The 26728-nt window shown below is 44.8% G+C and overlaps 1 long non-coding RNA gene and 1 pseudogene across 1 annotated transcript; both read right to left on the reverse strand.

Moving 5' to 3' along the window:
- Positions 1-2560: 2560 nt before the first annotated feature.
- Positions 2561-17456, reverse strand: LOC124007525 (annotated as a pseudogene).
- Positions 17457-19002: 1546 nt separating this feature from the next.
- LOC124007526 lies at positions 19003-21677 on the reverse strand. Its single transcript, XR_006833945.1, has 3 exons — positions 21548-21677; positions 19413-19520; positions 19003-19030 (listed from the first exon to the last, which is right to left on the reverse strand). It is a non-coding gene; the product is annotated as an uncharacterized LOC124007526 (long non-coding RNA).
- Between the last annotated feature and the right edge of the window lie 5051 nt (positions 21678-26728).

A 26728-nucleotide genomic window follows, 5' to 3' on the forward strand; every position in this document is an offset into this window, starting at 1 on the left:
AGTTTACAGTAGTATAAACCCTTCATAAGGCCTGTAGTTTACAGTAGTATAAACCCATCGTAAGGTCTATAGTTGACAGTAGTATAAACCCTTCATAAGGCCTGTAGTTTACAGTAGTATAAACCCATCGTAAGGTCTATAGTTTACAGTAGTATAAACCCTTCATAAGGTATCAACACAACACATATTTAGTTTACAGTAGTATAAACCCTTTAAGGCTGATATATTTAGTTTACAGTAGTATAAACCCATCGTAAGGTCTATAGTTTACAGTAGTATAAACCCTTCATAAGGCCTATATATTTAGTTTACAGTAGTATAAACCCATCGTAAGGTCTATAGTTTACAGTAGTATAAACCCTTCATAAGGCCTGTAGTTTACAGTAGTATAAACCCTTCGTAAGGTCTATAGTTTACAGTAGTATAAACCCTTCATAAGGCCTATATATTTAGTTTACAGTAGTATAAACCCATCGTAAGGTCTATAGTTTACAGTAGTATAAACCCTTCATAAGGTCTATAGTTTACAGTAGTATAAACCCTTCATAAGGCCTATAGTTTACAGTAGTATAAACCCTTCATAAGGTCTATATATTTAGTTTACAGTAGTATAAAGCCTTCATAAGGCCTATAGTTTACAGTAGTATAAACCCTTCATAAGGACTATATATTTAGTTTACAGTAGTATAAACCCATCGTAAGGTCTATAGTTTACAGTAGTATAAACCCTTCATAAGGCCTGTAGTTTACAGTAGTATAAACCCACCGTAAGGTCTATAGTTTACAGTAGTATAAACCCTTCATAAGGTCTATAGTTTACAGTAGTATAAACCCTTCATAAGGTCTATAGTTTACAGTAGTATAAACCCTTCATAAGGTCTATAGTTTACAGTAGTATAAACCCTTCATAAGGCCTATAGTTTACAGTAGTATAAACCCTTCATAAGGCCTACATATTTAGTTTACAGTAGTATAAACCCTTTGTAAGGCCTATATATTTAGTTTACAGTAGTATAAACCCTTCATAAGGCCTATATATTTAGTTTACAGTAGTATAAAAACTTCATAAGGCCTATATATTTAGTTTACAGTAGTATAAACCCTTCGTAAGGCCTGTAGTTTACAGTAGTATAAACCCTTCATAAGGCCTATAGTTCACAGTAGTATAAACCCTTCATAAGGCCTATATATTTAGTTTACAGTAGTATAAACCCTTCATAAGGCCTATAGTTCACAGTAGTATAAACCCTTCATAAGGCCTATATATTTAGTTTACAGTAGTATAAACCCTTCATAAGGCCTATATATTTAGTTTACAGTAGTATAAACCCTTCCTAAGGCCTATAGTTCACAGTAGTATAAACCCCTAGTGTCTATATAGGACACACCCCTAGAGTCTATATAAGACACATCCCTAGAATCCATATAGGACACACCCATAGAGTCTATATAGGACACATCCCTAGAATCCATATAGGACACACCCCTAGAGTCTATATAAGACACACCCCTATAGAGCACAGTTTGGCAGTAACAAACATTGATGGTTTTAACATTAAAAGTGGTTTTAAACCCTACCAAATAGGCTGACCACACTGCTCGCGTAGCGTTCGCGAGCGTTGCAAAATAAATGTAGAAATCTGTTATTCAATTATTACACTCACACTGCTCGCGCACGCCAACGAGCGTCTGCGTTGCCAAGGGCTAAAGTAGAAGTCATTTCTATTTCTGACCCAGATCGCGCTGCAAGTCCTGCCTTTCCCATCTTCTCATTGGTTTATAGAAGCAGGTACCAACGTGCCATCTCCTTATCCCCACATGGGTGATTGAAAGGTGAACTGTTTTGCCGGTCATCATGGTAATACTATGAAAGTTTAGATGCCAATCACCATATAAGTTCAAAGATGAAAATACCTGGAAGGAGGAGAGATGACAAACGATTTCAGTTGACCGTTTTATGTGTGGATTAATTGTCAGAGTGGAGGACCTTGTGCATTTCAGGTCAAATAAAAACTCTTTATATCCCAGAACAAATTAGCTAGCAACAGCAAGCTAAATAAATAGGACAAATTAGCTAGCAAGTGCAAGCTAACTAGCTAAATTGCCATAAATGTTTAATGCTTTTCGACCTGTTCCCAAATTAATGTAATTGGTTGAGTTTGTTTTGATACTTTAACCTACGTGTCGTGATCGTGTTTGGTGTAGGGGGACAAAATACATTTATGCACGATGGCGCACGATGGCGCAGCCGGTTTGGGTTCCGTGTTAGTTCCTATCGAATGCGTGTCAGCCACTTCTTCAGATAATGTGATGTTTCACTTTTCAGATTACTGATGGCAGCACAACCATCATGCATAGGCCGTAGTGGATAGAATCATGGTCGTTCCTAAACCCTGTGGGGTCTGAGTACATTCTGACAGTTACTTTTCTGAGTAAAAAAAAGAAAAGAATAAACAAGGTACCAGAAAATGACTTGTTTCTTTTTTGATGAAAATATGAAAATATTTTTTTAAACAACAAAGAACCGCTTTCATTTTCTTTGGCATATAGAAAATACAAATGAATTAGATATTTTTAATGTACATATTCTATGTAAAAACATCACTACATTACTCTACACCTGCCACTGTCTTTCTCCCTGAGTGTTGTTTAAGGAATCTTCCTTTGTGGTGTAGTTTTACATTGAGACAACACATAATATTCACTGTATTTTAAATCCACAGTTAAATGAACTCATTCCCTTTGCTGTGAAGGCAGGCATGAATATACTCATTCCCTTTGCTGTGAAGGCAGGCATGAATATACTCATTCCCTTTGCTGTGAAGGCAGGCATGAATATACTCATTCCCTTTGCTGTGAAGGCAGGCATGAATATACTCATTCCCTTTGCTGTGAAGGCAGGCATGAATATACTCATTCCCTTTGCTGTGAAGGCAGGCATGAATATACTCATTCCCTTTGCTGTGAAGGCAGGCATGAATATACTCATTCCCTTTGCTGTGAAGGCAGGCATGAATATACTCATTCCCTTTGCTGTGAAGGCAGGCATGAATATACTCATTCCCTTTGCTGTGAAGGCAGGCATGAATATACTCATTCCCTTTGCTGTGAAGGCAGGCATGAATATACTCATTCCCTTTGCTGTGAAGGCAGGCATGAATATACTCATTCCCTTTGCTGTGAAGGCAGGCATGAATATACTCATTCCCTTTGCTGTGAAGGCAGGCATGAATATACTCATTCCCTTTGCTGTGAAGGCAGGCATGAATATACTCATTCCCTTTGCTGTGAAGGCAGGCATGAATATACTCATTCCCTTTGCTGTGAAGGCAGGCATGAATATACTCATTCCCTTTGCTGTGAAGGCAGGCATGAATATACTCATTCCCTTTGCTGTGAAGGCAGGCATGAATATACTCATTCCCTTTGCTGTGAAGGCAGGCATGAATATACTCATTCCCTTTGCTGTGAAGGCAGGCATGAATATACTCATTCCCTTTGCTGTGAAGGCAGGCATGAATATACTCATTCCCTTTGCTGTGAAGGCAGGCATGAATATACTCATTCCCTTTGCTGTGAAGGCAGGCATGAATATACTCATTCCCTTTGCTGTGAAGGCAGGCATGAATATACTCATTCCCTTTGCTGTGAAGGCAGGCATGAATATACTCATTCCCTTTGCTGTGAAGGCAGGCATGAATATACTCATTCCCTTTGCTGTGAAGGCAGGCATGAATATACTCATTCCCTTTGCTGTGAAGGCAGGCATCAACGAGCGAATCAGCGATCCAAGAATAAAACTCAGGTTAAACGTCAGAATCTTTACACACAAAAAAATGTGTTGTAGCTTGATCTACAAAACAAAGGCTTTTCTAACTAGTAATATCCCAGATCTAGAACTGAAAATGTCACATTTTACATTTTACAAATCTAGCATATAACTGAACTCAGAATACTGATAGTTTGATACTTGAATAACTCAAACACAAAATACAGTCACCTCCTGATAACACAAAATACAGTCACCTCCTGATAACACAAAATACAGTCACCTCCTGATAACACAAAATACAGTCACCTCCTGATAACACAAAATACAGTCACCTCCTGATAACACAAAATACAGTCACCTCCTGATAACACAAAATACAGTCACCTCCTGATAACACAAAATACAGTCACCTCCTGATAACACAAAATACAGTCACCTCCTGATAACACAAAATACAGTCACCTCCTGATAACACAAAATACAGTCACCTCCTGATAACACAAAATACAGTCACCTCCTGATAACACAAAATACAGTCACCTCCTGATAAGTGCACAATGGATATATGCAAACTACATCTAAGCTTTAATGTGCTCTACAGTTCCCCTTGTGACAGATGCTCACGTGTGCCAGAGCTCCCACAAGATTCGGTTCTGGTTGTCAAAGCTACAGTTAATTTGTCATTTAAATACTTTCTTTGTATTCACTGGGCACAGCGATACCTGGCTTAGCGGTACCTGGCTCAGCGGTACCTGGCTCAGCAGTACCTGGCACAGGGACAGAGAGGCGCCACAGTACCAGATCCGAAATGCTGGATAGAGGGGCTCAGTGAATGTGGAGTGGAATGTGTGCAGGTGGGTCATTGTGTCAGAGGAAACGCTGTAGAAGGACAGAGTGCCGGCCGGCCAGTCCAGATACACTCCTATTCTGTGGGATCGGAAGGCGTGGTCAGGTACGGTTGTGGGCTTCTTATTGTACCTGGCAGTGTAAATATCATTATTACAACTAAGAGTCCAGGACTTGTTATTGTATCCAAGCCCACAGTCATGACCCCTTCCGTCTCTTCCTGTTCCACTGTATGTTACACCAATATGGACCTCGTGCCCCATCCACTCCACCTCCCAGTAACAGCGTCCAGTCAGACCCTCTCTACACAGCACCTGATCCCAGTTCTCAAATCTCTCTGTGTGGTCAGGATACGTCTGCTCCTCTTCCACCCGTGTCGCCTTTCTGTTCTCCTCAGACAGAGAGAGGTTTTTGAATGCTGTGTTTGGATCCAGTGTCAATTGACAGGCATCTGACAGAAAGACAATAAAATCATCAATTCAATTTCACCTCAGAATCTGGGAGGGTTAAAAGTCACAACAACAGAAAAATTATTTCTGAATCCCAGACTTTTGAATGACTAAAACATCACCCATAATATTGAAGAAGTACTTTTTTTCTTCTCATGTCAAACTAAGTCTGGAAGTCTGGAAAGACAGACTGAGTGGGCAGGAAGCTCACCTTGACTGGCGGTTCTTTGAAAACGACCCATGTCAAGCAACGGACTGGCGGTTCTTTGAATACGACCCATGTCTAGCAACACTGACTGGCGGTTCTTTGAATTACGACCCATGTCTAGCAACACGGACTGGCGGTTCTTTGAATTCGACCCATGTCTAGCAACACGGACTGGCGGTTCTTTGAATACGACCCATGTCTAGCAACATGGACTGGCGGTTCTTTGAATTACAACCCATGTCAAGCAACGGACTGGCGGTTCTTTGAATACGACCCATGTCAAGCAACATGGACAGTGGGTTAACTGGTCTAGGAACAGTGGGTTAACTGGTCAAAGGAACAGTGGGTTAACTGGTCAAAGGAACAGTGGGTTAACTGGTCAAAGGAACAGTGGGTTAACTGGTCTAGGAACAGTGGGTTAATTGGGCTAGGAACAGTGGGTTAATTGGGCTAGGAACAGTGGGTTAACTGGTCTAGGAACAGTGGGCTAACTGGTCTAGGAACAGTGGGTTAACTGGTCTAGGATCAGTGGGTTAACTGGTCTAGGAACAGTGGGTTAACTGGGCTAGGAACAGTGGGTTAACTGGGCTAGGAACAGTGGGTTAACTGGGCTAGGAACAGTGGGTTAACTGGGCTAGGAACAGTAGGTTAACTGGTCTAGGAACAGTGGGTTAACTGCCTCCACTCTAACCACTAGGCTACCTGCCGCCCCTCCACTCTAACCACTAGGCTACCTGCCGCCCCTCCACTCTAACCACTAGGCTACCTGCCGCCCCTCCACTCTAACCACTAGGCTACCTGCCGCCCCTCCACTCTAACCACTAGGCTACCTGCCGCCCCTCCACTCTAACCACTAGGCTACCTGCCGCCCCTCCACTCTAACCACTAGGCTACCTGCCGCCCCTCCACTCTAACCACTAGGCTACCTGCCGCCCCTCCACTCTAACCACTAGGCTACCTGCCGCCCCTCCACTCTAACCACTAGGCTACCTGCCGCCCCTCCACTCTAACCACTAGGCTACCAGCCGCCCCTCCACTCTAACCACTAGGCTACCTGCCGCCCCTCCAGTCTAACCACTAGGCTACCAGCTGCCCCTCCACTCTAACCACTAGGCTACCAGCCGCCCCTCCACTCTAACCACTAGGCTACCAGCCGCCCCTCCACTCTAACCACTAGGCTACCTGCCGCCCCTCCACTCTAACCACTAGGCTACCTGCCGCCCCTCCACTCTAACCACTAGGCTACCTGCCGCCCCTCCACTCTAACCACTAGGCTACCTGCCGCCCCTCCACTCTAACCACTAGGCTACCTGCCGCCCCTACACTCTAACCACTAGGCAACCTGCCGCCCCTCCACTCTAACCACTAATAATATATAATAATAATATATGCCATTTAGCAGACGCTTTTATCCAAAGCGACTTACAGTCATTTGTGCATACATTCTACGTATGGGTGGTCCCGGGGATCGAACCCACTACCCTGGCGTTACAAGCACCATGCTCTACCAACTGAGCTACAGAAGGACCCTCCACTCTAACCACTAGGCTACCTGCCTCCCCTCCACTCTAACCACTAGAGTACCTGCCTTTTTGAAGTGTTACCTGTTATGTAAGACCCTTTTTTACTCCAAGATCATAAACACAAAGAGGAAAATACTAACCTCAGTGTCTCCAGTTTACAGTTCGGACTCTCCAGTCCAGCAGAGAGCAGCTTCACTCCTGAATCCTGCAGGTCGTTTTCACTCAGGTCCAGTTCTCTCAGCTGGGAGGGGTTTGAACTGAGAACAGAGGCTAACAGCATCTCTCTGTGAGGTTACATCCGTTTAGCCTAGATAATGGCAAACCAGTTCAGAATCAGTTCAATACTGGGATGTCTGTTGTTATTATCAATTCTGGGTGTAACCTCATCCCCTGTGCTGTCAACTTTAGATTGTAGTAATTAAATTCCGTCATGGAAGCTTCATCTCAAAACAGAATATTATTAATCAAATCGACACTTACAGGACTGTCCTGGAGGCTTTGACCACTGGCATCAGCCTCAAAAGACCTTCCTCTGATCTGGAGTATTTCTTCATGGTCAAACACATCCAGCTCCTCTTCTGAAGTCAGCAACACAAAGACCAGGGCTGACCACTGTGCAGGTGACAGGTTGGGTTCTGAGAGACTTCCTGATCTCAGGAAGCTTTGGATCTCCTCCACTAGAGAATGGTCCTTCAGTTCATTCAGACAGTGGAACAGATTGATGCTCCTCTCTGGAGAGAGATCCTCCCTGATCTTCTCCTTGATGTAATTGATTGTTATCTCATTGGTCTGTGACTTGCTTCCTGTCTGTGTCAGTAGGCCTGGTAGGAAAGTCTGATTGGAGTCCAACGAGAGACCCAGAAGGAAGCGGAGGAACAGGTCCAGGTGACCGTTCTCACTCTGTAAGGCCTTGTCCACTGCACTCTTGTGGAGGTTCGTCTGTAGGTTGTCACCAGACATCTGGTGGTGGTTTCAGGTTCTGCCATTAGATTTAAACGGTCGTTGTTGAATGTGACAAACACGTACACAGCAGCCAGAAACTCCTGGATGCTCAGATGAACAAAGCAGTACAGCTTCTCCTGGTACAGCCCATTCTCCTCTCTGAAGATCTGTGTACACACTCCTGAGTAGACGGACGCTTCTGCGACATCAATGCCACACTCTCTCAGGTCTTTCTCGTAGAATATCAGATTCCCCTTTTCCAGTTGTCTGAAAGCCAGTTCTCCCAGTTTCAGGAGGATCTCCTCGTCTGTTTTCATCTGTGAATCTGACTCGGCTTCCTCTGGTCCTTGGGGAAATTTCTGTTTTTTTGTGCAGTATGGTAAAGATGAGGAAGTGTTTGTACATTTGAGTCAGAGTCTTGGGCATCTCTCCGCTCTGTGCGTCACCCAACAGCGTCTCTAGGACAGTGGCAGAGATCCAACAGAACACTGGGATGATGATGTAGAGGCTTCTTGATGTCTTTATGTGCGTGATGATTTTGTTGGCCGTGTTCTGCTCGTCGTGGTATCTCTTCTTAAAGTACTCCTCCTTCTGTTGGTCATTGAACCCTCGTATCTCTGTCACCTGGTCAACGCACTCAGGAGGGATCTGATTGGCTGCTGCTGGTCGGGAGGTTATCCAGAGGAGCGCGGACGGAAGAAGATCCCCCTTGATGAGGTTTGTCAGCAGCACGTCCACTGACGTTGACTTTGTGACATCACAACAGCGCTTGAATTCAAGAGGAAGTCGACACTCATCCAGGCCATCTAAAACAAACTGAACCTTGTACTTGTCAAAGTTGGAGATTCCCGATTCTTTGGTTTCCGTGAAAAAGTGATGAAGAAATTCCATCAAGGTGTATTTATATTTTTTTTTTTAATATTTATTCCCCTTCATCATATTCAGATCTCGAAAAGGAAGTGGAAATATCAATTGGATATCATTATTTCCTTTTCCTTCAGCCCAGTCCAGAATTAACTTCTGCACAGAGATAGTTTTTCCAATGCCAGCGACACCCTTTGTCAACACAGTCCTGATTTCTTTGTCTTGTCCAGGTAAAGGTTTAAAGATGTCGTTGCATTTGATTGGCGTCTCTTGTGTTGCTGGTCTCTTGGAGGTTACCTCGATCTGTCTCACCTCATGTTCATGATTGACATCTCCACGTCCACCCTCTGTGATGTAAAGCTCTGTGTAGATCTTACTGAGAAGGGTTGGGTTTCCTTGCTTGGCTATTCCCTCAAACACATTCTTAGAGTTCCTCTTCAGATTGTATTTGAGTTTCTGTTGACATGCAACAAGTTCTCCTAGAAGATCTGACAATGCAGATCACCCGTGTTAACATGTCACAACAAAGTCAAAAGTTTCAATTAAGAATATATTATAAATTATTCTACTAGTTTTTTTTTCCTGTGGACATGTAAATTGCTTGTGAATAGCAGGAAAATTGTAGAGGTCTCTCGGTACGTTAATCATTTGTAGACATTAATGGTCGGTCTTACTGTTCTCCAGTGTGTCAGCGAGCTCCTTCTGGTTCATGTTCCTCAGGATGTGCAGTGTGATCTTCAGAGCCCCATCTCTGGCACTGCTCTCCTGCTTCTCATCTTCACCATCTTCCTCATCTTCCCTCTGAACTTCATTCAGTATCCTCTTGAACCTCTTCAACTCACGTTTTACCAAAACAACGACCCGGTCTTCAAGCACCTGAAATGGACAACAAATACAGTATTTATATGAAAACAAACCCAGAACAGTTCATCAAAACGAAATGTACTCTGGTGTGTTATTTGTGGAGTTAATTTGATATATGTTTGTATGATAAACCAGCGAAACCCTGAATATTGAGTTCAGATCCGTTCGTTGATTCTGGGCAGCCTCAACCTGTAGTTTCTCACATTGGACTCTGTGGACAGAATAAAACAGGTTACAAGTCTTGTTTCCTGGTTATAGGAAGCCATCCATGGCCAATCACTGGCGACCAATTCATTAAATCGCCAGCTGATCTACCAAAGAATTCATCGCCAGCTGATCTACCAATGAATTAATCGCCAGCTGATCTACCAAAGAATTAATCGCCAGCTGATCTACCAAAGAATTAATCGCCAGCTGATCTACCAATGAATTAATCGCCAGCTGATCTACCAATGAATTAATCGCCAGCTGACCTACCAATGAATTAATCGCCAGCTGATCTACCAATGAATTAATCGCCAGCTGATCTACCAATGAATTAATCGCCAGCTGATCTACCAATGAATTAATCGCCAGCTGATCTACCAAAGAATTAATCGCCAGCTGATCTACCAAAGAATTAATCGCCAGCTGATCTACCAATGAATTAATCGCCAGCTGATCTACCAATGAATTAATCGCCAGCTGATCTACCAATGAATTAATCGCCAGCTGATCTACCAATGAATTAATCGCCAGCTGATCTACCAATGAATTAATCGCCAGCTGATCTACCAATGAATTAATCGCCAGCTGATCTACCAATGAATTAATCGCCAGCTGATCTATCGTTAAGCGGAAAATGTCATGTTTAATACGTTCTTCTTGAGCAGACTAAAAGTGATTTATCTATTTGAAGATGATGCCGTAGAAATTAAATAAATTATTTAATTGCCTCGTTTACCACGTCAAATCTACAATAAAAATTTGTTTTCAACACACTTTATATTAACGGAAGAAATCATAGTGTAGGATACATTTTTCCTTTACAATGGCTAAACTAGATAGCTGGATTTATCTCCCCGGAGACCGGCATAGAAAACTCATGATTGTACCCCCCCCCCCCCCGTTAACCCTTTCCTTTCCAACAGAAACTGAAGACATTAAATCAGAATACGATTTAAATATAATTGAAAAGATAGACATAAAATAGAAATTAAAACTTCAAATGTGGAGTTTTTAAAAAATAGTTCAAGATCTTTGATCATTTGTCTTTTCTTACAGCTCCCGTGTTTCCTCATCGTGTATTTATTCCTTTGTGTCATTTTTCAGTTTTTCTTTGTTCGGAAGAGGCAGATAAATCAGCATTTCACTGGTAGTCTACACCTGTTGTTGTTAGTCTACACCTGTTGTTTACCAAGCATTTCCCTGTTAGTCTACACCTGTTGTTGTTAGTCTACACCTGTTGTTTACCAAGCATTTCACTGGTAGTCTACACCTGTTGTTGTTAGTCTACACCTGTTGTTTACCAAGCATTTCCCTGTTAGTCTACACCTGTTGTTGTTAGTCTACACCTGTTGTTGTTAGTCTACACCTGTTGTTGTTAGTCTACACCTGTTGTTTACCAAGCATTTCACTGTTAGTCTACACCTGTTGTTTACCAAGCATTTCCCTGTTAGTCTACACCTGTTGTTTACCAAGCATTTCCCTGTTAGTCTACACCTGTTGTTTACCAAGCATTTCCCTGTTAGTCTACACCTGTTGTTTACCAAGCATTTCACTGGTAGTCTACACCTGTTGTTTAGTCAAGCATTTCCCTGTTAGTCTACACCTGTTGTTTGCATTTCACTGTTAGTCTACACCTGTTGTTGTTAGTCTACACCTGTTGTTGTTAGTCTACACCTGTTGTTGTTAGTCTACACCTGTTGTTGTTAGTCTACACCTGTTGTTGTTAGTCTACACCTGTTGTTGTTAGTCTACACCTGTTGTTTACCAAGCATTTCACTGGTAGTCTACACCTGTTGTTTACCAAGCATTTCACTGGTAGTCTACACCTGTTGTTTACCAAGCATTTCCCTGTTAGTCTACACCTGTTGTTTACCAAGCATTTCACTGTTAGTCTACACCTGTTGTTTACCAAGCATTTCACTGGTAGTCTACACCTGTTGTTTACCAAGCATTTCCCTGTTAGTCTACACCTGTTGTTTACCAAGCATTTCACTGTTAGTCTACACCTGTTGTTGTTAGTCTACACCTGTTGTTGTTAGTCTACACCTGTTGTTGTTAGTCTACACCTGTTGTTGTTAGTCTACACCTGTTGTTGTTAGTCTACACCTGTTGTTGTTAGTCTACACCTGTTGTTTACCAAGCATTTCACTGGTAGTCTACACCTGTTGTTTACCAAGCATTTCACTGGTAGTCTACACCTGTTGTTTACCAAGCATTTCACTGTTAGTCTACACCTGTTGTTTACCAAGCATTTCACTGTTAGTCTACACCTGTTGTTTACCAAGCATTTCACTGTTAGTCTACACCTGTTGTTTACCAAGCATTTCACTGGTAGTCTACACCTGTTGTTTACCAAGCATTTCACTGTTAGTCTACACCTGTTGTTGTTAGTCTACACCTGTTGTTGTTAGTCTACACCTGTTGTTGTTAGTCTACACCTGTTGTTGTTAGTCTACACCTGTTGTTGTTAGTCTACACCTGTTGTTTACCAAGCATTTCACTGGTAGTCTACACCTGTTGTTTACCAAGCATTTCACTGGTAGTCTACACCTGTTGTTTACCAAGCATTTCACTGTTAGTCTACACCTGTTGTTTACCAAGCATTTCACTGTTAGTCTACACCTGTTGTTTACCAAGCATTTCACTGTTAGTCTACACCTGTTGTTTACCAAGCATTTCACTGGTAGTCTACACCTGTTGTTTACCAAGCATTTCACTGTTAGTCTACACCTGTTGTTTACCAAGCATTTCACTGTTAGTCTACACCTGTTGTTTACCAAGCATTTCACTGTTAGTCTACACCTGTTGTTTACCAAGCATTTCACTGTTAGTCTACACCTGTTGTTTACCAAGCATTTCACTGTTAGTCTACACCTGTTGTTTACCAAGCATTTCACTGTTAGTCTACACCTGTTGTTTACCAAGCATTTCACTGTTAGTCTACACCTGTTGTTTACCAAGCATTTCACTGTTAGTCTACACCTGTTGTTTACCAAGCATTTCACTGTTAGTCTACACCTGTTGTTTACCAAGCATTTCCCTGTTAGTCTACACCTGTTGTTTACCAAGCATTTCACTGTTAGTCTACACCTGTTGTTTAGTCTACACATTTGTTGTTAGTCTACACCTGTTGTTGTTAGTCTACACATTTCACTGTTAGTCTACACCTGTTGTTGTTAGTCTACACATTTCCTGTTAGTCTACACCTGTTGTTTACCAAGCATTTCACTGTTAGTCTACACCTGTTGTTTACCAAGCATTTCACTGTTAGTCTACACCTGTTGTTTACCAAGCATTTCACTGTTAGTCTACACCTGTTGTTTACCAAGCATTTCACTGGTAGTCTACACCTGTTGTTTACCAAGCATTTCACTGTTAGTCTACACCTGTTGTTGTTAGTCTACACCTGTTGTTGTTAGTCTACACCTGTTGTTGTTAGTCTACACCTGTTGTTGTTAGTCTACACCTGTTGTTGTTAGTCTACACCTGTTGTTGTTAGTCTACACCTGTTGTTGTTAGTCTACACACGTTGTTTACCAAGCATGTGACAAATAACGTTTGATTGATTGATTTATTGATCGATTATAAGCAGCATGCCTGTTTAGCTTGAGAAAGTCAAAAACACCAAACCATTCTGCCCCCAGCTCAATAGAAATGTGATCAGATTGTTGTTGTTTATAGAAACGGCCAAGGTGTAATGGCCAATAGATCCTAATCCTACAGCAAATTAAGTGTGTTATTGTCACCGTAAAAGTTTTTATTTATTTTATTTTTTAGAAGGAGATATAATGCTTGTTCACACGAGCAGTGTTTTACGACAGAGGTCTGAATTATAACGCAAAAGCATGCATGCTTTTCGGAAATAGTGTAACATTTACGCAATAGTTATAAATGAGGCCCCTGGAGGTTACTAAACAGCACCTGGATTAGAACCGGTCAGTTTACTAAACAGCACCTGGATTAGAACCGGTCAGTTTACTAAACAGCACCTGGATTAGAACCGGTCAGTTTACTAAACAGCACCTGGATTAGAACCGGTCAGCTTCCTAAACAGCACCTGGATTAGAACCAGTCAGTTTCCTAAACAGCACCTGGATTAGAACCGGTCAGTTTCCTAAACAGCACCTGGATTAGAACCGGTCAGTTTACTAAACAGCACCTGGATTAGAACCGGTCAGTTTACTAAACAGCACCTGGATTAGAACCGGTCAGTTTACTAAACAGCACCTGGATTAGAACCGGTCAGTTTACTAAACAGCACCTGGATTAGAACCGGTCAGTTTACTAAACAGCACCTGGATTAGAACCGGTCAGTTTACTAAACAGCACCTGGATTAGAACCGGGCAGTTTACTAAACAGCACCTGGATTAGAACCAGTCAGTTTACTAAACAGCACCTGGATTAGAACCAGTCAGTTTCCTAAACAGCACCTGGATTAGAACCGGTCAGTTTACTAAACAGCACCTGGATTAGAACCGGTCAGCTTCCTAAACAGCACCTGGATTAGAACCGGTCAGTTTCCTAAACAGCACCTGGATTAGAACCGGTCAGTTTACTAAACAGCACCTGGATTAGAACCGGTCAGTTTACTAAACAGCACCTGGATTAGAACCGGTCAGTTTACTAAACAGCACCTGGATTAGAACCGGTCAGTTTACTAAACAGCACCTGGATTAGAACCGGTCAGTTTACTAAACAGCACCTGGATTAGAACCGGTCAGTTTACTAAACAGCACCTGGATTAGAACCGGTCAGTTTACTAAACAGCACCTGGATTAGAACCGGTCAGTTTACTAAACAGCACCTGGATTAGAACCGGTCAGTTTACTAAACAGCACCTGGATTAGAACCGGTCAGTTTACTAAACAGCACCTGGATTAGAACCGGTCAGTTTACTAAACAGCACCTGGATTAGAACCGGTCAGTTTACTAAACAGCACCTGGATTAGAACCGGTCAGTTTACTAAACAGCACCTGGATTAGAACCGGTCAGTTTACTAAACAGCACCTGGATTAGAACCGGTCAGTTTACTAAACAGCACCTGGATTAGAACCGGTCAGTTTACTAAACAGCACCTGGATTAGAACCGGTCAGTTTACTAAACAGCACCTGGATTAGAACCGGTCAGTTTACTAAACAGCACCTGGATTAGAACCGGTCAGTTTACTAAACAGCACCTGGATTAGAACCGGTCAGTTTACTAAACAGCACCTGGATTAGAACCGGTCAGTTTACTAAACAGCACCTGGATTAGAACCGGTCAGTTTACTAAACAGCACCTGGATTAGAACCGGGCAGTTTACTAAACAGCACCTGGATTAGAACCGGTCAGTTTACTAAACAGCACCTGGATTAGAACCGGTCAGTTTACTAAACAGCACCTGGATTAGAACCGGTCAGTTTACTAAACAGCACCTGGATTAGAACCGGTCAGTTTACTAAACAGCACGTGGATTAGAACCGGTCAGTTTACTAAACAGCACCTGGATTAGAACCGGTCAGTTTACTAAACAGCACCTGGATTAGAACCGGTCAGTTTCCTAAACAGCACCTGGATTAGAACCGGTCAGGTTCCTAAACAGCACCTGGATTAGAACCGGTCAGTTTCCTAAACAGCACCTGGATTAGAACCGGTCAGTTTCCTAAACAGCACCTGGATTAGAACCGGTCAGTTTCCTAAACAGCACCTGGATTAGAACCGGTCAGTTTCCTAAACAGCACCTGGATTAGAACCGGTCAGTTTCCTAAACAGCACCTGGATTAGAACCGGTCAGTTTCCTAAACAGCACCTGGATTAGAACCGGTCAGTTTACTAAACAGCACCTGGATTAGAACCGGTCAGTTTACTAAACAGCACCTGGATTAGAACCGGTCAGTTTACTAAACAGCACCTGGATTAGAACCGGTCAGTTTACTAAACAGCACCTGGATTAGAACCAGTAAATTTACTAAACAGCACCTGGATTGGTGGGTTTAGCCTCAAAAAGAAGGATATTTTAGAAAAAGGTTCCAGGACATTATCCTCGTAAGGGGGGGGGCAGCACCTGGAAAGGTTCCGGGACATTATCCTCGTAGGGGGGGGGGTAGTATGGAAAGGTTCCGGGACATTTTCGTAAGGGGGGGGGGTAGTATGGAAAGGTTCCGGGACATTATCCTCTAAACAGCAGTATGGAAAGGTTCCGGGACATTATCCTCTAAACAGCACCTGGATTAGGTTCCGGGACATTATCCTCGTAAAGGGGGGCCTGGTATTGGAAAGGTTCCGGGACATTATCCTCGTAAGGGGGGGTAGTATGGAAGGTTTAGAAAACCGGGACATTATCCTAAACAGGGGGGTAGTATGGAAAGGGTCGGGACATTATCCTAAACAGCACCTGTAGTATGGAAAGGTTCCGGGACATTATTCTCTAAGGGGGGTAGTATGGAAAGGTTCCGGGACATTATCCTCGTAAGGGGGGAGGGGGATATGGAAAGGTTCCGGGACATTATCCTAAAAGGGGGGGTAGTATGGAAAGGTTCCGGGACATTATCCTGGATTAGAACGGGGGGCGTAGTATGGAAAGGCGGGACATTATCCTCGTAAGGTCAGTTTATGGAAAGCACCTGGACATTAGAAGGGGGGGGGGGCGTAGTATGGAAAGGCACCTGGACATTAGAAGGGGGGCGTCAGTTTCCTAAAAGCACGTGGTGGTTAATCATTTTGACCCTTATCTTTTGAGAGAAAATATGATTACATTTGTTTGTTTTTAAAGATTACTTTTATAAGTATAAAATTATATAATTTTCCAAATGGTTTTTTGTACAATATAGCTCAGTATTTGCATGATATATTTTATGCACTCTATCAAATTAGCCAATCATTTCTACACTGGACGCCTCTGGAAAGTACCATGCTCAAGGACACAACGGAAAGCAATGTGGCATCTACAATTTTATACCAGCAACCTTCCAGTTTCCAGCTCACTTTAGGCTAGATTTTTACTGTCAGACACGGGATTCGAACTAACAATCGTCCAGTTGCTAGCTTGCCTCTCTAACCGCTAGGTTACCTGAACCTCCTGCTAACATTGTTGTCGCCCCGAAAACACATACAGATACAGCTGACTTTGGTTCTGTTAATGCAGGTGCATCCGTAGACCGGTCACTCTTCATGGACAGACAGCTGGGTACAGGGGAGACTGGTCTCTCCGGTCCGAAAAACACAGGTACATCCTTAGACCGGTCACTCTTCATGGACAGACAGCTGGGTACAGGGGAGACTGGTCTCTCCGGTCCGAAAAACACAGGTACATCCATAGACCAGTCTCTCTTCATGGACAGACAGCTGGGTACAGGGGAGACTGGTCACTCTTCATGGACAGACAGCTGGGTACAGGGGAGACTGGTCACTCTTCATGTACAGACAGCTGGGTACAGTGGAGACTGGTCACTCTTCATGTACAGACAGCTGGGTACAGGGGAGACTGGTCACTCTTCATGGACAGACAGCTGGGTACAGGGGAGACTGGTCTCTCCAGTCCGAAAAACACAGGTACATCAATAGACCGGTCACTCTTCATGGACAGACAGCTGGGTACAGTGGAGACTGGTCACTCTTCATGGACAGACAGCTGGGTACAGGGGAGACTGGTCTCTCCGGTCCGAAAAACACAGGTACATCCATAGACCAGTCACTCTTCATGGACAGACAGCTGGGTACAGGGGAGACCGGTCACTCTTCATGGACAGACAGCTGGGTACAGGGGAGACTGGTCACTCTTCATGGACAGACAGCTGGGTACAGGGAGACTCGGGACATTACTCGGTTCATGGACAGACAGCTGGGTACAGGGGAGACTGGTCACTCTTCATGGACAGACAGCTGGGTACAGTGGAGACTGGTCACTCTTCATGGACAGACAGCTGGGTACAGGGGAGACTGGTCACTCTTCATGGACAGACAGCTGGGTACAGGGGAGACCGGTCACTCTTCATGGACAGACAGCTGGGTACAGGGGAGACTGGTCATCTTCATGGACAGACAGCTGGGTACAGGGAAAGGTCACTCTTCATGGACAGACAGCTGGGTACAGGGAGACTGGTCACTCTTCATGGACAGACAGCTGGGTACAGGGGAGACTGGTCTCTCCGGTATGGAAAAACACAGGTACATCATTTAGACCCTTATCTTCATGGACAGACAGCTGATTACATTTGTTTGGGAGACTGGTCACTCTTCATGGACAGACAGCTATATAATTTTCCAAATGGTCTCTCTTCATGGACAGACAGCTGGGTACAGGGAGACTATCACTCTTCATGGACAGACAGCTGGGTACAAGGGAGACTGGTCATTTCTTCATGGACAGACAGCTGGGTACAGGGAGACTGGTCATGCTTCATGGACAGACAGCTGGGTACAGTGGAGACTGGTCACTCTTCATGTACAGACAGCTTACAGGAGACTGCTCACTCTTCATGGACAGACAGCTGGGTCAGGGAGACTGGGGTCCGAAAAACACAGGTACATCAGTTGCGGTCACTCTTCATGGACAGACAGCTGGTTACCTGGAGACTGGTCATTCTTCATGGACAGACAGCTGGGTACAGATACAGGTTACTTTGGTTCTGTTAATGCAGGTGCATCCATAGACCAGTCACTCTTCATGGACAGACAGCTGGGTACAGGGGAGACCGGTCACTCTTCATGGACAGACAGCTGGGTACAGGGGAGACTGGTCACTCTTCATGGACAGACAGCTGGGTACAGGGGAGACTGGTCACTCTTCATGGACAGACAGCTGGGTACAGTGGAGACTGGTCTCTCTTCATGGACAGACAGCTAGGTACAGGGGAGACTGGTCACTCTTCATGGACAGACAGCTGGGTACAGGGGAGACTGGTCACTCTTCATGGACAGACAGCTGGGTACAGGGGAGACTGGTCACTCTTCATGGACAGACAGCTGGGTACAGGGGAGACCGGTCACTCTTCATGGACAGACAGCTGGGTACAGTGGAGACTGGTCACTCTTCATGGACAGACAGCTGGGTACAGGGGAGACTGGTCTCTCCGGTCCGAAAAACACAGGTACATCAATAGACCGGTCACTCTTCATGGACAGACAGCTGGGTACAGGGAGACTGGTCACTCTTCATGGACAGACAGCTGGGTACAGGGGAGACTGGTCACTCTTCATGGACAGACAGCTGGGTACAGGGGAGACTGGTCTCTCTTCATGGACAGACAGCTGGGTACAGGGGAGACTGGTCACTCTTCATGGACAGACAGCTGGGTACAGTGGAGACTGGTCACTCTTCATGGACAGACAGCTGGGTACATCAATAGACTGGTCACTCTTCATGGACAGACAGCTGGGTACAGGGGAGACCGGTCAGTTCTGATGGAGCCTTTTAGATAAACCCAGATCAGAACATTCAGGCCCACAGGGATGTAGAATACAGAGTCTGTGATTCAATATCTAGACTGTCGATAGAGAAACTAGTTCAGTGGGAAAATCTCAGGAGGATCAATTAACTCATTCATGCTCTTACCTGTCTTTGTCTCTTAAGTTGTAAGTTAAATCCATAGACGCAACAGGCACAACAGAGACGTTCATTTAATGACTATATAATTATGGATGAGATCTCAAGTTATTAAAGAATAGCATTAGAAACATTAAAAATGTATTATGTTGGATCACAAAGCATTTTTTTTTCACTCTTGTCTTGTCTTGTTGTGGTTGATTGCACTCACCTTTCGGCCTCTTTTACAGCGTCACGGTCCTGAAAGATACGCCTGTTTGCGTCAGCGCCTGCCTCGTTCACTTCTGAGAGACTCATTTTAGGAGGTAGTGCTGTTTTACTGTGGGACAAGTACAAGATTACAAAAACAGAAAGATTTTTACTATTTTAAAGTCCTGAACGTCACTGAGCATAATGCTGTTTTCTTTGTGTTGTCAGTGTAAAGGTCATAGGTACATACTTCATTAACCTTGGCTACAACAATGACATCCTGGTCCTCTCTCTTTGAGTACAACCTGATAACCAACCAGTCAGGAAGTTACATCATGACATCCTGGTCCTCTCTCTTTGAGTACAACCTGATAACCAACCCGTCAGGAAGTTACATCATGACATCCTGGTCCTCTCTCTTTAAGTACAACCTGATAACCAACCAGTCAGGAAGTTACATCATGACATCCTGGTCCTCTCTCTTTAAGTACAACCTGATAACCAACCCGTCAGGAAGTTCCATAAAGGAAATGATCACTTGATATCTCTCAAACCATATCAGAAAAAGTTGAAGGTAACAGGAATGTGACTGGATTGGGGGGGGGGGGTAGGTACAACACCTAAACCGTTACAAATTCCTCTGATTATTTAAACATCAATATTTAAGAATTATTATTATTCACATAGTGAATTTACATCAGTTTAAAATATATTTATATACATATCAAATTAGCCTCAGTGCCTGTAAATATAATTCGATTTCTATGGATACACTGTTAACGCGTGTAAATACTCTGTCCTGTACCAACTGTCTACAGCCATCCCAACATTCACCTATATTTAAGTGGATATAAGAAAGGATAGTGGAGGCCATGAGAAATAGACGAGTAAACACTTATACAGACAGAATGCCTGAGAGCTGTAGAATAGTGGATTGGTCCATATCTGTGTGAGGTTTACTGAAATGGCACAGCGCGGGCTCAAATTCATCACAAGAATCATTTTGTGAATAATTAAGGCTTTTACCCCTTCCTTTACAAATAATCTTTCAAAACGGAGTGTTTCCATGACCTTATAAAGATTATTCGTCTTATACTGTTCAAATGTATTATGAAGTTATGAGTAATTGTTCAATTAAAACGTAAAAATGTTGAGGCACCGTGAATGTCACTGTAGCGTCGGCTCGCTCTGTCGACACCGTCATAACACTCACCGGACCCAGACGCGTTGTTCGGTACAACTTGTGTCCATAATTATATAACAAAACACACGCACATTTGTTGAACATATTATTGTATTTTACCTTTTTATAGGTCTGGGGGGGGGGGCTGATGTCAATTCCTGCAAAGAAATCGATATTTTTGGATACTCCCGGAACAGCTGATTAAAACGGTATCTTCCTCTCCCCTCTTCCTCACACGGAACTCCGTGTGTAGCTGTTGACCTTACAATACCTTCTGAGGCAATACATACTTTCCAGGAACTGTTACCACAACCGTCATGTAATACCGTATATATCCACGATCATCGCTATGAACCACGTTACAGGTGGTCTTTATCTACTGGCGCGATGCGTCGGGGGTCTGGTATCGCTTATTGGTCACTACAATAGTATCATGTACAACAAACCAGTCACACTTGTAGTTTGTGTTTTATTTGAGAGGTTTAAAAACAGCCTCTAGCCTGCCCATTCATTTGTTTGCTCAAGAGGTTTTAACGTGTTACTACCTTCGGTAAATGTGTCCCAACAGTTGTTCCAACGGATATCACAGTAGTTGAGCGGTAAGTACACGGTAAGTACATCCTTATCGTTCAAAACCTGTGTCGTGAAGTATAAACACCCTCATGGAATGTTGACTGGCAACATTACATCACATGACAGGTGATCTCAGGTCATAAGTCAAACCTTATCCATTTACATTTACATTTAAGTCATTTAGCAGACGCTCTTATCCAGAGCGACTTACAAATTGGCCAGAGCGACTTACATGAAGATGTTTGACTGATGAGCGCATGTTGGGTTGGTTCTGCGGTAAATGAAACTGAACATGTTCATTGTCAATCGTTGGTAAACCCGAGTGTATATTTCAACAACCAGGTTATTATTGACAAAAGAGTAAAAATGATTATTTATTTAATTATTATTGAATAACTTACCTGATTGAACACAAGGTAGATTGCTGAGAGAGAGAGAGAGGGAAAAAGGACAAGATGGAATCTGTTTACGACTGACTTAAAGAGAACAGAGAAAATACTTCCTTGACTAGTTACCCGACCCTCCAACCAGTGGTGACGAACAGTCAGTCATGTGATGTCATCACTGTAACGGGGGTCAAGGGGCACATGGCTGGAGCTTAGTGACTTACTTCATAACACCATGTGAAGTAAGAGCCAATAACTGTCAATCATTAGCATGTTCCGTCACAGACAGGCATTCTGAACACAAAATAATATTTTAAATGAGTCATATGTCATTCTATTTAATAAACCCCGCAGTGTTACGATCATATCATTGGTTACTATTATGACCGAGGCATCGGAACAAACTCAACGGAGTCAACATCCTGAAAAGCTAGGTTTATTTACAGCTGTACAAGACTACAGCACTGATGACAGACAGGATATAGAATTAACCCTTACAGAGGGGGCCATACACACACACACACACTATGGAAATAGAACAAGATAAACAGAGGTCTAGGGAGCTACTTTAATAAAGTAGGAAATATTTTGTTTACACTCAAGTTTAGGATGTGCATATCACCTATTCTTTTGTGTTTATTTCAAATCCTGACTTGAACCAAGACAGGCCCTGGTTGGTGGAGCATGGAGACAGGCCCTGGTTGGTGGAGCATGGAGACGGGCCCTGGTTGGTGGAGCATGGAGACGGGCCCTGGTTGGTGGAGCATGGAGACGGGCCCTGGTTGGTGGAGCATGGAGACGGGCCCTGGTTGGTGGAGCATGGAGACGGGCCCTGGTTGGTGGAGCATGGAGACGGGCCCTGGTTGGTGGAGCATGGAGACGGGCCCTGGTTGGTGGAGCATGGAGACGGGCCCTGGTTGGTGGAGCATGGAGACGGGCCCTGGTTGGTGGAGCATGGAGACGGGCCCTGGTTGGTGGAGCATGGAGACGGGCCCTGGTTGGTGCAGCATGGAGACGGGCCCTGGTTGGTGGAGCATGGAGACGGGCCCTGGTTGGTGGAGCATGGAGACGGGCCCTGGTTGGTGGAGCATGGAGACGGGCCCTGGTTGGTGCAGCATGGAGACGGGCCCTGGTTGGTGCAGCATGGAGACGGGCCCTGGTTGGTGCAGCATGGAGACAGGCCCTGGTTGGTGCAGCATGGAGACAGGCCCTGGTTGGTGCAGCATGGAGACAGGCCCTGGTTGGTGCAGCATGCAGACAGGCCCTGGTTGGTGGAGCATACAGACAGGCCCTGGTTGGTGGAGCATGTTTATTTACCAGAGGTCAGGACACCAGAGGTCAGGACACCAGAGGTCAGGACATCAGAGGTCAGGACATCAGAGGTCAGGACATCAGAGGTCAAGACATCAACAGAGCTTGGTGTTTATTATCAGAGGTCAGGACATCAGAGGTCAGGACATCAGAGGTCAGGACATCAGAGGTCAGGACATCAGAGGTCAGGACATCAGAGGTCAGGACATCAGAGGTCAGGACATCAGAGCTTGGTGTTTATTACCAGAGGTCAGGACATCAGAGGTCAGGACATCAGAGGTCAGGACATCAGAGGTCAGGACATCAGAGGTCAGGACATCAGAGGTCAGGACATCAGAGCTTGGTGTTTATTACCAGAGGTCAGGACATCAGAGGTCAGGACATCAGAGGTCAGGACATCAGAGGTCAGGACATCAGAGGTCAGGACACCAGAGGTCAGGACATCAGAGGTCAGGACATCAGAGGTCAGGACATCAGAGGTCAGGACATCAGAGGTCAGGACATCAGAGGTCAGGACATCAGAGGTCAGGACATCAGAGGTCTGGGACACCAGAGGTCAGGACATCAGATCAGGACCTAATGTTGGACATCAGAGGTCAGGACATCAGAGGTCAGGACATCAGATCAGGACATCAGAGGTCAGGACATATCAGAGGTCAGGACATCAACAGAGCTGGTGTTTATTACCAGAGGTCAGGACATCAGAGGTAGGACATCAGAGGTCAGGACATCAAGGTCAGGAATCACAGGTCAGGACACCAGAGGTCAGGACATCAGAGGTCTGGACATCAGAGGTCAGGACATCAGAGGTCAGGACATCAGATTTGGTGTTTATTTCACCAGAGGTCAGGACATTCAGAGGTTATTTAAGGTCAGGACAAGTCAGGTCAGAACAAATTCAGGAATCAGAAAGTCAGGACACAGTGGTCAGGACTTGAGGTCAGGACATCAGAGGTCAGGACATCAGAGGTCAGGACATCAGAGGTCAGGACATCAGAGGTCAGGACATCAGAGGTCAGGACATCAGAGGTCAGGACATCAGAGCTGGGTGTTTAGATGTATTATAGTTCATCAGATGACCTAATGTTGGAGAAATACCCCACAATACAGATCATGAATACTCCCATTTGCCCTGGTAAAATGTATTTAGTAAAATAAAGCGAATCACATTTTCACCAACTCTGGGCAGAGTGAGTGTGCGCGTTTGAGGCAGCCCAATTCTGATATTTATTTCACCATTTTTATAATTTAACGCTTATTTAACTAGGCAAGTCAGTGAGAACAAATTCTAATTTTCAATGAAAGTCTAGGTACAGTGTGTTCATTGCCTTGTTCTCAGGGGAACAGAGGGTTATAACTGCCTTTTCAGGGGAACAGAGGGTTATAACTGCCTTGTTCTCAGGGGAACAGAGGGTTATAACTGCCTTGTTCAGGGGAACAGAGGGTTATAACTGCCTTGTTCAGGGGAACAGTGGGTTTAACTGCCTTGTTCAGGGGAACAGTGGGTTATAACTGCCTTGTTCAGGGGAACAGTGGGTTAACTGCCTTGTTCAGGGGAACAGTGGGTTAACTGCCTTGTTCAGGGGAACAGTGGGTTAACTGCCTTGTTCAGGGGAACAGTGGGTTAACTGCCTTGTTCAGGGGAACAGTGGGTTAACTGCCTTGTTCAGGGGAACAGTGGGTTAACTGCCTTGTTCAGGGGAACAGTGGGTTAACTGCCTTGTTCAGGGGAACAGTGGGTTAACTGCCTTGTTCAGGGGAACAGTGGGTTAACTGCCTTGTTCAGGGGAACAGTGGGTTAACTGCCTTGTTCAGGGAACAGTGGGTTAACTGCCTTGTTCAGGGAACAGTGGGTTAACTGCCTTGTTCAGGGGAACAGTGGGTTAACTGCCTTGTTCAGGGGAACAGTGGGTTAACTGCCTTGTTCAGGGGAACAGTGGGTTAACTGCCTTGTTCAGGGGAACAGTGGGTTAACTGCCTTGTTCAGGGGAACAGTGGGTTAACTGCCTTGTTCAGGGGAACAGTGGGTTAACTGCCTTGTTCAGGGGAACAGTGGGTTAACTGCCTTGTTCAGGGGAACAGTGGGTTAACTGCCTTGTTCAGGGGAACAGTGGGTTAACTGCCTTGTTCAGGGAACAGTGGGTTAACTGCCTTGTTCAGGGGAACAGTGGGTTAACTGCCTTGTTCAGGGGAACAGTGGGTTAACTGCCTTGTTCAGGGGAACAGTGGGTTAACTGCCTTGTTCAGGGGAACAGTGGGTTAACTGCCTTGTTCAGGGGAACAGTGGGTTAACTGCCTTGTTCAGGGGAACAGTGGGTTAACTGCCTTGTTCAGGGGAACAGTGGGTTAACTGCCTTGTTCAGGGGAACAGTGGGTTAACTGCCTTGTTCAGGGGAACAGTGGGTTAACTGCCTTGTTCAGGGGAACAGTGGGTTAACTGCCTTGTTCAGGGGAACAGTGGGTTAACTGCCTTGTTCAGGGGAACAGTGGGTTAACTGCCTTGTTCAGGGGAACAGTGGGTTAACTGCCTTGTTCAGGGGAACAGTGGGTTAACTGCCTTGTTCAGGGGAACAGTGGGTTAACTGCCTTGTTCAGGGGAACAGTGGGTTAACTGCCTTGTTCAGGGGAACAGTGGGTTAACTGCCTTGTTCAGGGGAACAGTGGGTTAACTGCCTTGTTCAGGGGAACAGTGGGTTAACTGCCTTGTTCAGGGGAACAGTGGGTTAACTGCCTTGTTCAGGGGAACAGTGGGTTAACTGCCTTGTTCAGGGGAACAGTGGGTTAACTGCCTTGTTCAGGGGAACAGTGGGTTAACTGCCTTGTTCAGGGGAACAGTGGGTTAACTGCCTTGTTCAGGGGAACAGTGGGTTAACTGCCTTGTTCAGGGGAACAGTGGGTTAACTGCCTTGTTCAGGGGCACAGTGGGTTAACTGCCTTGTTCAGGGGCACAGTGGGTTAACTGCCTTGTTCAGGGGCACAGTGGGTTAACTGCCTTGTTCAGGGGCACAGTGGGTTAACTGCCTTGTTCAGGGGCACAGTGGGTTAACTGCCTTGTTCAGGGGCACAGTGGGTTAACTGCCTTGTTCAGGGGCACAGTGGGTTAACTGCCTTGTTCAGGGGCACAGTGGGTTAACTGCCTTGTTCAGGGGCACAGTGGGTTAACTGCCTTGTTCAGGGGCACAGTGGGTTAACTGCCTTGTTCAGGAACAGTGGGTTAACTGCCTTGTTCAGGGGAACAGTGGGTTAACTGCCTTGTTCAGGGGAACAGTGGGTTAACTGCCTTGTTCAGGGGAACAGTGGGTTAACTGCCTTGTTCAGGGGAACAGTGGGTTAACTGCCTTGTTCAGGGGAACAGTGGGTTAACTGCCTTGTTCAGGGGAACAGTGGGTTAACTGCCTTGTTCAGGGGAACAGTGGGTTAACTGCCTTGTTCAGGGGAACAGTGGGTTAACTGCCTTGTTCAGGGGAACAGTGGGTTAACTGCCTTGTTCAGGGGAACAGTGGGTTAACTGCCTTGTTCAGGGGAACAGTGGGTTAACTGCCTTGTTCAGGGGAACAGTGGGTTAACTGCCTTGTTCAGGGGAACAGTGGGTTAACTGCCTTGTTCAGGGGAACAGTGGGTTAACTGCCTTGTTCAGGGGAACAGTGGGTTAACTGCCTTGTTCAGGGGCACAGTGGGTTAACTGCCTTGTTCAGGGGAACAGTGGGTTAACTGCCTTGTTCAGGGGAACAGTGGGTTAACTGCCTTGTTCAGGGGAACAGTGGGTTAACTGCCTTGTTCAGGGGAACAGTGGGTTAACTGCCTTGTTCAGGGGAACAGTGGGTTAACTGCCTTGTTCAGGGGAACAGTGGGTTAACTGCCTTGTTCAGGGGAACAGTGGGTTAA

This window comes from Oncorhynchus gorbuscha, linkage group LG20 (genome assembly GCF_021184085.1).
Source record: "Oncorhynchus gorbuscha isolate QuinsamMale2020 ecotype Even-year linkage group LG20, OgorEven_v1.0, whole genome shotgun sequence".
Lineage (NCBI taxonomy): Eukaryota > Metazoa > Chordata > Actinopteri > Salmoniformes > Salmonidae > Oncorhynchus > Oncorhynchus gorbuscha.